The sequence below is a fragment of the Cornus florida genome, unplaced genomic scaffold, assembly GCF_030987335.1.
Source record: "Cornus florida cultivar Cherokee Brave unplaced genomic scaffold, ASM3098733v1 CherokeeBrave_3.0.0_Hap2_Chr07, whole genome shotgun sequence".
In the NCBI taxonomy this organism is placed as follows: domain Eukaryota; kingdom Viridiplantae; phylum Streptophyta; class Magnoliopsida; order Cornales; family Cornaceae; genus Cornus; species Cornus florida.
The window spans coordinates 46,777,083-46,790,390 of NW_026775577.1; positions in this window are offsets into that span (position 1 = coordinate 46,777,083).

Consider the following 13,308-nt stretch of genomic DNA (forward strand, 5'->3'; position numbering starts at 1 on the left):
ACATTGCCCCTTCCTGAAATGTTAAGGGCTAGACAATGAATCCTAGGACATCACGTTCCATCTTGTCCTAAGAAGAACCTTACAAGCGGAAATCTAGGCTTTCCATTTATACAAACAACTATGTAATGCTAAACAACCACATCAATAACCTTTAAAGTACCATGACTAAAAAACATTCTGTCATCAATCTATTAACAAAACCAACACATAAGAGCCCAACTACTAATAAAATACACATCATTATCCAATAAAATTGTCTGGAATACATATAGTCATACAAATACGTCATTGCTTTAATACTTAATGATCATAGCCGGTACAACATTACAACATGAAACCCATACAAAACAGCTCAAATTAAATATTGCCCTAAGGGCTCACACACCAACCATCATCAACATCACCCCAATCCAGAACCACACTAAGGGAAATGTCCACCATCCTGGCATAGATAAAATAGATACTATATAAAACTAGAACAATAGTATACAGGCATTCGGCCAATCTCACAGGTATCCCCCATTACAACCAGCACAATAGTACACAGGCATCTGCCGTTACAAAACTCACAGGTATCCCCCGTTACAAAACTCACGGGTATCCCCCGTTACAACACGAGACTCACAGGTATCCCCTGTTATAACACAACACACATATGACTCATTGGTAACAATACGACATGACTCACGAGCAACAATACGACATAACTTACTCAAAGGTGTCCTCCGTTACAACACACAATGACTCACAGGTGTCCCCAGTTACAACACGACATGACTAACAGGTATTCCCCATTACAACACGACACGACTCACAGGTATCCCTCGTTACAAAACTTACAGGTAGCCCCCGTTACAACCAGCACAATAGTGAACAGGCATTTGCCCAATCTCATAGGTATCCCCCATTACATCAAGAATCAATCATAGTAATGTCTCATCTCCTCTGTGGATAATCCCTCTTCACGTGGCCTGGCTGACCACATCGAAAACAAACTCTGGAACTAGGTCTATCAAGTGGACACTCCGCTTTGTGGTGTCCTAGTTACCTACAATGATAACACACAAAACCACTCATTTCTTGCTAGTCTTTGGCTTTTGCCTCTGCCATCAGTGTTTTCGTAACCGCTCCAAATAACTCTTTAACCCCAAAAGTGTCACCCCTGGCCTAATAGAATGATTTAGGCCATACACAAACTGCCATGTCTTCTCCCCCTCGTTCCCTAACACATCTGTAGTGAAATGTGAAAGAGAAGTGAACTTATTCTCATACTCCGTCACTGACATGTCACCTTGCTCAAAACCGCAAACTATATTCTCAATTCCCGTCTCTTAGCTCGCGGGAAATACTTATCAAAGAAAAGACTCTTGAAAGTATCCCAACTCATACTATTGATATCATGTACGCTAGTCATGGTCTTCAACCAAACTTTCACGTTGCCAATAAACTTATATGTGGCTAAGATGACCCTCAACAGATCATCGGGTATGGCTATCATCCTGAAGTACTTTTCAACTTGCTCAAACCAGTCATCTGCAACTAAAGGGTCAGGACCTCCTTCAAATGCTACTTTCATGAGTTTGTCAAACTGTATAAGGTACCAAAGATTCCACTCCATCTCTGTCTCCTGTGGCTGAATAGTCGGTTGTGGTACCACTTGAGGAGCTGTGGTACTCATTAAATTCTGAAAAACTGAGGCTATAGTCCCTAATAATAGGACATTATCCATCAGTACTTGTGGATTATGATCCACATCTCTATCTCGGTCTTGTCCTAGCGAAACCCTATCTGGTTGGGATGGCCCTTCACCTACTCGTTCTTTGACTTCATTTAGATCCATCTCTCTACGTAATCCTCAGCTCGGCGCTACAAGAGCAACTATATAATCAAAACAATGATACATGAAATAGCTTGATCCATGAGCTATGGTGCTCACACTATCTGCTCGATAAGAACTAAAACATTTAAAGACATAGGAACAATCAAGCTCCTCACACACGTAGGTCAAAACCCTTCGTAACCCAACACACAGCATTGCTATAAACACTCAAACCCGTCAACAATGAAATAAACTAATCATTATACATCAACTCCCTTGTAGATGAACGACCACAATATAAACCTAAGCGTGCAACTACGTCCCAAAACAGGCTCATATCTATTTTGCTCAAATGAACTTCATCACATCATATAAAATATGCTTTCATATATAGTAAACACTTAACAATTAAACACATAGTCAATTGAGCATACTTTAGGAAATCAATCATTCTGTTAATCATACAACTAATTACACTTACTTATAACATTTAACAGTTAAACATGCTCTCACATCGAATAAGCAATGACTCATTAAACAGTAGACACATAAGCACTTAATAATCATAGCCATGAAATACACATACTAGCATTTAAACATATATATGAATAGGAATTAAGCACGTTTTAAACAAATTTAACCATTTCATTAATCATACAAAAGAATTCACGTAAACATCTAGCAAATAGGCATGTTTTCACATTCATCAAACAACAACTCAATAACAATAAACACATTACATTTAGCATGCTTAAAATTAATTACCATTTTATAAGTCTCATAATCAATTTGCATGTAAATACGTAATAATAACAAGTCATGCTTTTTAACTAGATAAACAATAACCACATAAACATGCAATACAGTCAATCCCAACTCTAACTTAACCTGAGTTAACCCTACCCGTCATCGTTAGACTTTTGAACCTAAAGCTCTAATACGAAATTTGTAATGACCCAAAGAGATACCGGTCAACTGGTATTAAAATTCGGTCGACCGGCATGACCTCTGCAAAAAAGACTCCTACTACTAACCTGCTGTAATTTATATAAAATGCAATAACCTCACTTAGGGCCTTAAAACTAATTTACCCAATTCCCAATGCACAATGCAAATAATAAACATTAATCCGAAACCAATAACATCAACATTATCCTCAAAATAGTTCATCATCATCCCATTAATGTCCAAATATATAACAAAATTAATACATGCATCCATGGCCATTACAAATAGATCAATTTACATCAAAATACTGTCAAGAGATCATGATAACCATACAAGGCTATGCTTTGTAATTCTAATACATTTTCAAAATGATGCCTTTACAAAAAGATGGAATGTAAATGCCAAAAATGACAAAATAAGCTTCTAGTCCCCTCTACGCCTATGGTGGATCATCATCTGCCACCTCCTTTCCATGTCCTAAAAAATATTAAAGTAATGGGGTGAGCACAACCACTACAACAAACATTGGTTTCAGCGGTGGTCAAAACCGCCGCTATAGGGCCCCTAAAACGCCAGTAATTCTTTTCCGGCGTTTAGCTCTAATCGCCGATATAGCCATCGCCGCTAGGTTTCACCGGCACTTTTTAAGTAACCACCGGGTTTGACTTAATTACTGACAGACATATAAAACTGCCAGTGAATAATGATATACTCGAGCACTTCAAACCGCCGGTAATGTAGAATTTTTTATCTTTAGCGACGGTTTAAACCGCCGGTAATTTTGAAATTTTTTTTATCTTTAACGGCATTTTAAACTGCCGGTAATGTAGAATTTGTTTACTTTTAGCAGTGGTTTAAACCGCCGGTAATTTATTAAGTTTTTTTAAAAAATATTATTTCCTGGTTTAGTTTACATGTTAGCAAATATTTTATTTTGTTCCCTGTTCAATGAAATCAAAGATAATTTACTCACAACACATCCAACAGCTTAAATTTGAGATGTAACATAGAACAAAGTTGTATAAAAATTCAATAACATCTCATAACATAAAAGTTTTGTTTCAAAATGTCAAGTGCTAATAATGCTTCAAAAGGAAACACCAAATCTAATAAAGCTTCAAAAGGAAATTATTCAAAGAAAAACATCAAAATTTCATTAAGAAATGAAGTAAGGCTATGTGAGTGTCTTGAGAATTAATGCTTCAACTTCATCTCTTGTCTTGCTTCAAATTGCCCTACATACATTTTGAATAAAAACCATTAAGCAAAGGAAAATTAATTGAGACAATTAACATGTATGGTTAAAATAATGAGATAATTAAAATCTATTGTGCTTACTATAGATGAAGTTTCATTACCAAAAATAAATTTAATCACCAAATGTACTCTAGGAACTTGGTACCTTCACAATAGAATAAAATTTTAATATACACATTCATAATAGAATATAATTATTATAAATAAACTAGGACTTATAATATTAATATAGTTAAATGCTTACAAAGGTACAATAACAAAACATTTACCTGTACATTAGAATTTTAATATTCTATATGATGCAAAATCATAGCCATTTTTTTTTTCAAAGCTTCATATTTTTCATCGTAGTCATCACGCTTCTTTTCCACCATCTCCTTCATTTCTGCACGAGCAACACGTGTCTCCTCCTCAAATTGTGAGGTCCTCCCTATCAGCTCCGCTTTACTCCAAACACGGCCCCTTCTTTCTTCTCCCTAACTTGGTCATAAAAATTGTGGGGTGAAGATTCATCTGGGTTAAAAGGTTGAGTTGCAACAAGCTCTTCTAGTTGTGTACATAGAATGGATAAGGAAACACAAAAAGATAGAAAAAATCAAATATAATAAATTTTAGTATTCAGATTATACACTTAATCAAACTAAGTAAGAATGAATATATTAATGGTCCAAAAAAAATACTTACAATCATTTTGGCAGCATGTTCATCCCTAGCTTTGCCATCCTTCTTGCACTTATGTGTTGCGCAAAATAGTTGAGCACGAGTTAGCGCCTTTTCTAATTCCAACTTCATCTGTTTATATATATATATATATATGTATCTGTTATTATTATTATATCGCAAAATAGTAGCCCCACTCAACAACCACCACTGTCCAGATCTCCAATATGCCACCAATCGACCACTGCCGCCGTGATCATCCCTGCGCCACACCAAGGGCACCACCAAGTCGTGAAGTTGTGGGTCAGTGAGAGAGTAGAATGGAGACAATGAAATTAGAGCATTTATGTGTAAGTATAGGCAATAAGCTACCAAAAAACCTGCTTTTAGGAAATAATAATAAAAAAATAAATTAATTATAATTAAATTATTACCGGCACATTTTGTATAACCGCTGGATATAATAAATTATTTTCGGTGCTTTTAAACACACGGCCGAATATAATTAATTATTTCTGGCCCTTTTAAAAACACTGCTGGAAATAATTAATATTTTTCAGCAGTTTATGAAATACCGTCGGTAAAAAATTCAATAGTGGCAATTTTTTCTAAACGCCGAAAAAAATATATTAACAGCGGCGGACGGATAAAAACCACCGGTGAAAATGATATTTCTTGTAGTGAACAGCTTAGTAGGAGGTGTTAAGACACACCTCTTAATGACCCCGTGAATCCACACAAAGCTTAGTGTAAAAGTAAACGGGATCATGCCATAGGGAGAAAAATATAGCAACAACAACTACTACTACAATTTCAATTCATACCATTCAACCACATGAATACAATGCATGCCAATGTAATGCAATGACATGCCAAATGTAGCACCCCATTTTTCACAACATCTTCGTTTCACTGTTCCAACCGTTTTCAAAACATTTCCCCAAAATCAATTTCATTTGCTTTTAAAACAAATTTTTTCCCTTTTCCTTCCCAATGAAATGCAAGAATGTCTCATGCCATTTACAATCATCACATTATACAAATTTTACATAACAATTCCAATACATCCAACATAATAGGTATATCTCCTGACTTGACAAAAAAAAGAAATAAATTTCAGTAGTATTCGTCACATACAACGCAAACATTGGTTTTAGTTTAGCATGCTTCATTATATTATTCCAAGTAACATGCATTTTTAACCACATAGTCACATAGAGCACAATGATACACAAATCCTCAAAGCCATAGGCAAAATAATCAAATTAAGCATTCTTATAATCAAATTAAAAGGGAAAAATTCACCAAAGCCAAAGAACATGTGAATTAGAATACTACCTCAAATATAGAGGAAGACCCCAAATTGCACCCAAATTTGAAAATCAGTAAATGCTCCAAATGGTTCTTTCCTCCTATCAATACGAAGTCCTCGACGTGCTAGTCAACTTTCCCTTTCACGGCATGATCAAATTCCCAAATGCTTAAGCTATATCTGAGCTGAAAGTGTGGTAAAATGAAAAAAAATGAAAAAAAAGAAAAAGAAAAAGAAAAAGAATTAGAGAAAGAAAGAGAGATGCTAACGTGAGAGAGAGATGATAACTAAGTCTGTAATGAATAAGTCATTATAATGGTGTGGGTCATATATACATATATATATATTAACCAATTATAACCACAAAACAAACATGTACTCACATAGATGTACATCAAATAATAATGCATGATATGTAATGGACCCAAACTAAAATTCTCGTACTCGACAACCCAAGTTTCGGATGAAAAATTTGGTCCAAGATTGACCCAACTCGTATTTGACCCGTTACAAACGAGTTGAATATGGGTTACAACTCATTTTAAATCCGTCCAAATTTGACCCAACCCATCCGTTTGCCACCCCTATGTCTACTCAGCAAATAACAATCAATCTCTCACCAATAAGAGTATCTGATGCAGTGTGTCAAGAATGCAGAAGGGCACCACACCAGGTGTGATATATTTGGCATGAACGATTCAATTAAAATTCAATGTCAACCTTCAAGATTATGAACTACATGGGGATTTTATGTTGATACTAGTGTGAATATCTTTTTCTTAATATGTTATAAACTGAACAAATCAACAAAGCATGGATAAACAATTTGGGAGTGATTAATGATAAATTCAATGAGTTCACAACGTCAGCCAATCTTTTGTTTCCACTCCATTAATTGAAGAAATTCTGCCGTGTCACGAAATGACTCTGTTTTGCCCATCAGGAAACTTGAAGCAATTGCATAACCATGAAAATATTTATTCAAACTAATAGATTTGATACCCAAACTATGTTGAAGTTTAGATAGAGAATTTATTTGTGACATTTCATTTCATCCAGAAAAGCCCTCAACAAAAGGAATACATCATACTGGGGAAAAAGGAACTTGGAATAAGCTGGTTTCATTATTCAATATAGCATGGATCCTAGACATAAAAAAGAAGCGGATAGTGAAAAGGAGTTTGAATCTTTTGTTCAGCTTACAGAACCATAAATCAAAGTGATTTTAGACCTTAACTAATTGAACCTGATGGACGTGCACTACCATCGCTTTTTTGACGACACGTTTTTTGTAAATAAGAACCCCAGATATCGCCAGCACAGTAAAAACAACAATTAGTACCGCAACACCAGCAATAAGAACTTTCGATTTCTTTTATTTTTTGCTGTGTCTTACTTTGACTAGCGTAATTACTTGATCATTCTGCTGAAATCTTCCAAATTTTAGTGGAAGGTTTTGTTTCATGCACTTGTTATCTTTATAGAGCACAACTTCACAGTAGTAATCTTTCAAACACTGATCTTCGCAAGCAAATCTGCTCGGGCTGTTGTCTTGCTTCAAATTGCCCTACATACATTTTAAATAAAAACCATTAAGCAGAGGAAAATTAATTGAGACATTTAACATGTATGGTTAAAATAATGTGATAATTAAAATCTATTGTGCTTACCATGGATGAAGTTTCATTACCAAAAATAAATTTAATCACCAAATGTACTTGAGGAACCAGGTACCTTCACAATAGAATAAAATTTTAATATGCACATTCATAATAGAATATAATTATTATAAATAAACTAGGACTTATAATATTAATATAGTTAAATGCTTTCAAAGGTACAATAACAAAAAATTTACTTGTACATTAGAATTTTAATGTTCGATATGATGCAAAATTATAGCCATTTTTGCATTCAAAGCTTCATATTTTTCATCGTGGTTAGCACGCTTCTTTTCCACAGTCTCCTTCATTTCTGCATGAGCAACACGTGTCTCCTCCTCAAATTGTGATGTCCTCCTTATTAGCTCCGCTTTACTCCGAACACGGCCCTGATGAGCGCTGAAAAGTGCGTATTTAAACCCCTTAAGCTTAGGCTTTCTAGTACCTTTATCTATCTTACTTCACCATTTTAGATTGATTTCGTATTATTTCCATTTTCAGGCACTTATCTCGAAAATAAGCTAACTCAGCCAAATAAGAGCTTAATTGAAGCAATTCTGGGATTAAACAAAGAAAAGAGAAAAGTGGAGAAAGAGGGAAGCAAATGAAGCCAAAGATGGGAAGCAGCAAAGTTCGATCGATCCAAGTTCAAGGTTCGATCGATCGAACAATGATCGATCTCAGCACTTCAAGATAGATTCAAACCTTGGCCCAAAAGGATAAAGTCCAAAAGTTCGATCGATCCAACACCACCCTTCGATCGATCGAACACTTTTGTCCTTATTCAAATGATTGATCCTATCCACAACTGTACCACCCACTAACCACTTTTGTCCTTTTCCAATAAATATCTCTCCAAAATATCTCGGATTTGCCTTTTCCCAAAAAAAAGCTCAACCAGTTGGATCGATCCAGCCTAAGTTCGATAGATCTCAGTCCGTTCGATCGATCCAAGTCCAAGGTTCGATCGATCGAACTTCCTCCAGTGCGAAAAACTTAAAATTCCAGCTTGTGCAGTCTGTCCTCTATCCAATCATTAGAGAATATTCTTTGCACGACCCTAACTCATTTTGTGTGCCACTTAACCTACCTAGAAAAGGAATATGATGCATTTTTTGAGCATATAGACTATTCTAGGGTTTAATCTCTTAGAGATGAAGTTTAGAGGAGGAGGAAGCTAGAGACACCATTGGAGACTCTTCATCAACCAAGGAGCAAGCCTCTTCCATGGAATCAGCCCTTGAGGGTTGGAGCAACATCACCATGAGTGGCCAGACATCCTCTTGGGGCTAGAGTTAGCCCCAAGCATGCTTTCTATATCTTAATCTTATGTATTATTGAGGGATTAGTGTTGTAATTAATGTTTTGACACTTTGATATATTTAGATCTTGTTTATTCCATGACTTATGTAGTTTAATGCTTCCAATTGATCATTTCATTAAATCCATATGTCTATGTATGCTAGAATAGATGCTCATGTGATTGTCTCTAGATTTTTTGTTATTGATGCATGTCTATGTGTATTGATGCTATAGATTTGGAGATTGTCAAAACATAGTGCTTAAAGGAATGCTCTTGTAATTCTCTTGATGGTTCATACCTATTCCTTGATGGATTGTGCCTCTCCCCTAGTTTATTTTCATGCTAGTAGTGTAGATGTAGTGTAGTTGTAGTGTAGTGTTAAATGGGAGGTCAATCTATGCTTGTTGTTTGATGATCCAAGCTTTTGCATGCAAGTAGCATATGTCTCTATCCTTGTGTTGTATTTAGATTGTGAGCTTAATGAAAGGATTAATGACTTGTTTTGATCTATTGTGCCTTTCACATGTTGTTTAGACAATATATGCTTCATTGCTTAGATATATTGTGCCTTTCACATGATGTTTAGACAATACATACTAAATTAGTCATCCTTGCTTGTTGAATCAACCAAACACACACGCACACCAATATTGCAACACACCATTTGCCCTCATTAATCACTTGTCAATGATATAGAAATGCATTGCTTAGTGGTGATCTCTAAACCCCAAGATCTCTCTCTCTTACTTACTCTTTGTCACATTCAATTACTTAGTTTAATTTAGTTGCTCTCTAGTTTAATTAACCAACCAACCATTTGTTTGATCACTCGACCTACTAGCCCTAATAACGATTCCACGACATTGCTCGATCTTCACAAATCCCTTGGGACGATCCCTACTCGCCCTAGCTATATTTTTAGTAAAAGGTAGTAGTGGCTTCTATAAATGTAAAACTCTTGGCCCTCGCCTTATAGTGCACACACTCATCAAGCTCGACGATGGTGGTGCGGCGACACATCACCCCGGCCAGTTTTTGGCGCCGTTGCCGGGGATTTGATTGATTAGATTTGGCAACGTCGGATTTATGGAATTGATTAGGATTAGTACTCTTTTGATCATATCTTTACTTTACTTCTATTTTTCTTTTTGGTTACTTATTATATTGTTCTTACTTGACTAGGTGAATTGTTGGAGAGGAAGCAAGCAAAGGAGCCATCAAGCATTCAAGCAAGCAAAGAAAGTAAAAAGCTAAAAATTCTAAAAAATATTGCTAAGCTAAGCTTTAATTTGGAGTTGAAGTGCTAAAGGACCTTTGTGAGACTTTCTTTACTCAATCCCTTAGTTAAATCGTCGGCCCGCATGGAGGCTTATTTTTAATTGTCTTGCATCATTGTTGTTAAAGCATGGGAGTATGAATTAAGTGTTTGTGGAAGAAGTCTAATTGCATTGTTGTGAAGGCATAGTGTTTATCATTCTTTATATTTGTTGTATTTTGCATTATGCATGCATGGACGTCATTCATTGAGACCAACTCTTGTCCCTCTTGATTTGCATCTTGAATCTATCATTAGAAATCCTAGGGGAAGAGGAAGTTCAAATAGAGCCAATCTATCAATGGATGACCATAATGATAATCAAGTTGAGGACCTTAGTCACATAGACCAACAAGGTATCCTTCATCCCAATGTGCAAAATGAGAACATACAAGTACCATTAGGCATGCCTAGGCCATTCATTCACCAACCACCACAACAACAAGGCCAAGTTCCATATAGAATGCCAAGGCCAATGTATGTTACATAACCTTCTATCAACAATCAAGGAATTCAAAACCAAGGTGTTCATGTTGCACCTCAAGTACCTAATCCACCTCTTGTTTTAAGAGACCATTATGTGCCTAATGAGTATAATGCACCTACATGCATCCAATTGCCTCTATTTAGAGCACATCATTATGAAATTAAGCCACAAACCATTCAAATGCTTCCTAACTATCATAGACTTCCAAGTGAAGAACCTTACAAGCATTTGGATGAGTTTCTTGAAGTATGTTCCATCGTAAAATATATGGACATGCCGGAAGAGGTTTTAAGACTCAAACTTTTTCTATTCACCTTAAAAGACAAGGCAAAGTATTGGTTTAACAATCTTAGGCCTTTTTCAATCACTTCTTGGGCAGAAATGCAACAAGAGTTCTTGAAGAAGTACTATCCGGTTTCTAAGACCAATGCCATGAGAATCTCAATTCGAGAATTTTCATATGGGGATGGAGAAACGTTTCATGAGGCATGAGAACGCTTTAATGAATTGCTTAGGAAGTGTCCACATCATGACATGCCCAAATGGCAATTAGTTCAATACTTCTTTGAGAGCTTATTGGACACCTATAAGGGTATGGTTGATACTTCCATGGGTGGCTCATACATTGATAGGCATGAGGATGACGTGTGGTGTCTCTATGAGAGCATGAGTGAAAATTCTTTGCATAGAACACTATCATCCAAGAATGGTAGAAATTCACAAGGTAGGAAGAGTGTTGGCTTACATCAAGTCGACCATTCAAATGAAATAGCCACCGAAATGAAGTCTTTATCTCAAAGGTTTAATCAATTTTTGATTAACCAAAACTCGGCGAACCAAGTATCTTCCTTCCCTAACCATTCTCATCGTGCATCAAATGAAACATGTATGACTTGTTCTAGTGTTCTTCATTCTACTTCTCATTATCCCCACGGACACGTGCAAAATGAACCTAATGAACAAGTCAATGCAGCTTTTGTGAACCAAGGGAACAATCCTTATGGTACTCATTATAATCCAAGTTGGAAGAATCATCCGAATTTCTCTTAAAAAAACTAAGGAGAGGGCTCAAACCCTTCCCAAGGCGGTTTTTAAGGGAAGTACATTCCACCTCCACTTCAAAATCAAGGATCCCAAGGTTATAGACCATATCAATCATAAGGGAATCAATTTGCTAATTCTCATTTTCCCAACCAATCTTATTCCCAAGGTAATACTAGAAGTCTCACCTTTGAAGAGAAAGTTTTGAATGCTTTGGGCACTTTAGAGGCTAACACTCAATTGCTTCATTCTCACTATCAATCTATTGCGAAGCTAGAAACCCAAGTAGGGCAAATAGCAAGCACTCTCAATGCAAGAGAGAAGGGAAAGATGCCTATTAATGCCCCACCTAAGCAACAATGTGTTGTGGAAACCCATTCCTCATCGGAAGGCCACACCATTGAACATGTTAATGTGATGACTACTTGTGGAGTGATAAGATTATGGACAATCAAGTTGGAATGTCCAATGAAGAGAATGAACCAGTGTAACCTCAAGTTGTCACTCGTCCCGTTTCACATCGCACTCCTCCTTCATTGCATATACATGACCTTGTAAATGAGAAAGTCTTGAAAGATGTGTTTGAAAAGAAGTCTTGAAAAATGATGTTGAAAAGGTTTTGTTGAAAAATGATTTGAAAACTTCTTGTGTTGAAGAGGGTTCAAAAGAAAATTTTGAAAAAGTGTTTGAACCAAAAGTTCCATTTCCGGATGCCTTAAAAGGATCCATTTCAAAAGATAAGCAAAAGGCAAAAACCAATGAAATTATGGAAATGTTTAGGCAAGTGAAAGTTAATCTTCCACTATTGGATGCAATCAAGCAAATTCCGGCTTATGCCAAATTCTTGAAAGACTTGTGCACCCAAAAGCGGAAGAACAAGAGCCAAGCACCAAGAAAAGTGGTTTTGACCGAGTAAGTAAGCTCAATTTTGCAACATAACACTCTTCCAAAGTTTAAGGACACCGGTTCACCCACTACAACATGCATTATTGGTGATCAAAGCATTAATCGGGTGCTTCTTGACTTAGGAGCAAGTGTTAACCTTCTTCCATACTCGGTTTATGTCAAATTGGGCCTAGGTGAATTGAAACCGACGTCGGTAGTTTTGCAACTTGCCGACCGATCCATTAAAAAGCCTAGGGGTATAATTGAGGATGTTTTGATAAAAATTGATAAATTTTTCTTCTCGGTTGATTTCATTGTCATAGACACGGAACCGGTTCCCAACCCTAGAGCCAAATTCCCGTTGTCCTTGGCCGTCCTTTCTTGGTAACCGCTAATGCCAACATCAATTGTAGGACGGGGATAATGAAGATCTCATTTGGCCACATGAAGGTGAAGTTGAATATCTTTAATCCCACACCCAATTCATTTGACAAATATGAAGGAGAGGTTAATGTTGTAGATAAATGTCATGATCTTCAATGCCAAGGAAATGAGCTTTTGTGTAAAACCAAAACTTCCAAAGGATCATCTTCAACCTTGCATTCTCAAAATTTTGTTTC